The sequence below is a fragment of the Limulus polyphemus genome, unplaced genomic scaffold (genome assembly GCF_000517525.1).
Source record: "Limulus polyphemus unplaced genomic scaffold, Limulus_polyphemus-2.1.2 Scaffold167, whole genome shotgun sequence".
In the NCBI taxonomy this organism is placed as follows: domain Eukaryota; kingdom Metazoa; phylum Arthropoda; class Merostomata; order Xiphosura; family Limulidae; genus Limulus; species Limulus polyphemus.
In genome coordinates this window covers 325,081-328,570 of record NW_013665777.1, presented here as the reverse complement: position 1 = coordinate 328,570, position 3,490 = coordinate 325,081, and the positions used below count along the sequence as shown (strand labels likewise).

The 3,490-nt window shown below is 34.9% G+C and overlaps 1 protein-coding gene across 1 annotated transcript in view; it reads left to right on the top strand.

The window, feature by feature from the left end:
• Positions 1–376: 376 nt before the first annotated feature.
• LOC106477596 (natural resistance-associated macrophage protein 2-like) overlaps positions 377–3,490 on the top strand; it is an 84,549-nt gene continuing 81,435 nt past the window's right edge. The window contains exon 1 of the mRNA XM_022381475.1: positions 377–452. The gene's annotated coding sequence lies outside the window, so the exon portion shown is untranslated. The remainder of the gene's footprint in view (positions 453–3,490) is intronic.

Below are 3,490 nucleotides of genomic sequence, written 5' to 3'. Positions count from 1 at the left end.
AAATAAACTTACATTAAAAAAGATTGAATAATTAAATCGAACCAGAAATTTTAGTTACTATATTCAATAAATACTAATTATACTTATCAGTATTCGTTGCTAATGGTTTTAACGTTTCGGGTAGTATGGCATACTTCCTGTTTGGAAAAGACTTGATCTTTTTGAGCACTTCTATAGTTATGACGTCACTGCGAGTTGATAGACCATGATTTGCTACTTAATATACTAATATTGATAAGGCGCGGTGTTCTTCACATACTTGTATTGTTTTAATGTGTACAGAGATTCTAGAAAATACATCTCACCACTTTCTAAACAAGTAACCTTGTAACTATGTACATAATAGTATAAATGTTTGTACTAAAAATGTATAAAGTGTAGTATAAGTGTAAAAGGGCAGAAGAGACTAAAGCATGTATTTAATTTTTAGTAGGACGTGAATAATTTTAATGGTAAGTGTTTTATTTTATTTTTCAGAAACGTTCTATAACATTGTTACTTATATAAGGTTATAGTTCATATTACTTGTCCTATATTTATGTGTCATTTTGTGTGTGAGTGTGTCTATTTCTCTTTTTGTGCCAGAAATGATCACACGTCCATTTGGGTATAACAGGGTGTTATTTTGTCAATAGTCTTTATTTGACAAAACAATAGAACCAGATTCAAGAGAGATATTAACCACTGCGTCACCACAAGGCTCAACATTTTCTGCGTATGAGAGGCTTTACTCGCTCATTCAGAAAAAACTGCTATTAATAATGAACTACCTTAGTTAGGTGTAATTAAATTTCTCGTTCAGACTCTGTTATCTTGGAATAATATTGTGGTTTGTGTTTATGATATTAATTTTAGTGCTAGTGGTATTAGTGAAATAATGAAAAGGAATATTTTCATTGATAACAACTTGAAAGGATAAGAGTTAACATTTTCTAGAACGGTATTTAGTTCTTTGTGTTTGTTATTTTCAATCTGAATATCTCGTGTGATGCATGGATTCGAATTTCGGATCAAAGATCCCAAGTTTGAAATATAGCTATTTATAATTTATAGTTCGTGACACGACGTAGGACAATCAGTCAACAGAATCTGCTGCGTATTCGACAACTCTTAATCGATAGGGGATTGACTGTCACGATTATAACACCTCTATGATTTTATTTTACGAGTGCTGCTGTATAATCAATATGATTTAGTTTACAAGTAAACAGAATAACAAGGTTAACAGCAACCAGCAAAATATGAAACTTGTTTAGGTTGTCAGGACTGTAACGCTGTAAACGAAACATCTACTTATCTTTCCTAAAAGTTGGGATTTATAACTGCTTTTCATATCAGAGAAATAAGACTGTCACGCTTTTAACTTGTTTATAAATATCATTTTTAAACTTTAGATAGTTAGGCGTTAAAACAAAATTTTTTCATTCGTTCTGGGTTAAGTATAGAAAAGCTAATTAAGTCTAACTGGAGAATATCTTCTTCCAAGATCTAAAATTATTTTAATACCTCTGTTCTCTTCAAATGTTATGGTGCATATTGTGGCACCCTTGTTTTTTTGTTGGCTGGTTCTTTTAATTAAATAATTAATAATAATAATATTAAAATAATTCAACGTCAAGTCTATGTAATGATAATAAATTACTTTATTTCATTCTTTAACGTTTCTAAAAACTTGAACACTACTGTAAATTGCTATAGGCTTACTTTACAAATCGTGATAGCTAACACAGTGACAAGTTCACTGTACTGTATATCTTAAAATAATCTTATCTTCTGTATCCTTGGCCATCTTTCAACTTACTCTCTAACACAATGGTTCCCAAGCTTTTTTCACTAACGCCATCCTAACTCACTTATCTTGATTTGCGCAACACCCCTGCTGCCACGTGCAATGTTTTTTGTAGAGTTAGTTTATGTTTTTAATTAGGTTATAGCACTTGACTGACAATCTGCGGGTATTGAGTTCGACTCCTATCATCGAACATGTTCGCACTTTTAGCCGTGAGAGCGTTAGAATGTGATGGTTAATCCTACTTTTTTGATGGTAAAGATCAGCCCAAGACTTTGCGGTGAGCAGGTCCACCGAGAGGGCGGGGATACCGGGGAAAAATCCCCGGGACCAGGAAGAGTGAGAATATAAAAATAATAATAAAGTAATTGATTAAATAACAGAGAGACAATATAAGTAATAGATATTATAAATACTGTCATTCGTTGTCGACAGTTAAAATATGCACTGCCACAACTGACTTCAGTCAGTTTGGTTTGTTATGAATTTCGCACAAAGCTACACGAGGGTTATCTGCATTAGCCGTCTCTAAGTTAGCAGTGTAAGACTATAGGGAAGGCAGTTAGTCATCACTATCCACCACCAACTCTTGGACTACTCTTTTTCCAATTAATAGTGAGATTGACCGTCACGTTATAACGCCCCAACGGCTGAAAGGGGGAGCATGTTTGGTGGGACGGGGATTCGAACCGCGACCCGCAGATTGCGACTCGAGCATCCTAACCACCTGGCCATGCCAAGCCGACTTCAGTGAGACAAAGCTATAGTAGTGTATGAGAAAATGCTATGACTACCGTACTGTGCTATTACAATGTTATGCCGTGACGTCGACATTACACTCATTAAACATAACCCTTTATTCTCATGAAGAAGAATAGTGAACTGTTCGAAAGCGCTCGAGTTTTTGGTCTCGTTCGAAAACAAATTTATGTCGTTCATTCACCCCCGTATATCACCTTCCCCAAGCCCGTAAAAACACTTGTCGGTATAAAAAGTTGACCGTAAGGAATTTTGATGTTTTATCCCCGAATTGTGAGAATTTTCAACACATATTTGGTAATAACTTATTATGTGTAACCCAATGAAGGGTTGGTTAAGTTTTCGATTTCAATAATCAGGTGGTTGCTGTACCGCTTTCTTCTGGCTTCAAGTAAAGTACTCCAACCCACGGCATCGTACTTTCTTAGTTATACAAACTTGCTTTTTATCGATATTAACATAGAATGTTAGGTTAAACCAATATATCATAAACCAAATGTGATAGTTGTCCAATATATAGTTTTATGTCATTATAAGAGTCGTGAGAAAGACATAGGATTACGTTTCCCGAGTTTCATGTGACTTTATTTTATCATAAAATGTTCCCTTTAAGATTTGACCAACCTTGTAACCACCATGAGAAATACGAACTAACTCTAAATTATTCTTTTTTCTTTTCTTTCTAGAATGACTGCAGATTGAAAACTACATTTGTTTATCTGAAATAATTTACGGCTTATAACATTCTATACCTTTTTTATATCTTAATTTTATTGTTTTATTGCTCTTTTGAACCGTGTATAACTAAAACCTTCGGAGGCCCGGCATGGCCAGGTGGTTAGGGTACTCGACTCGCAATCTGCGGGTCGCGGGTTCGAATCCCCGTCACACCAAACTTGCTCGCCCTTTCATCCGTGGGGGCGTTATAATGTGACGGTCAAT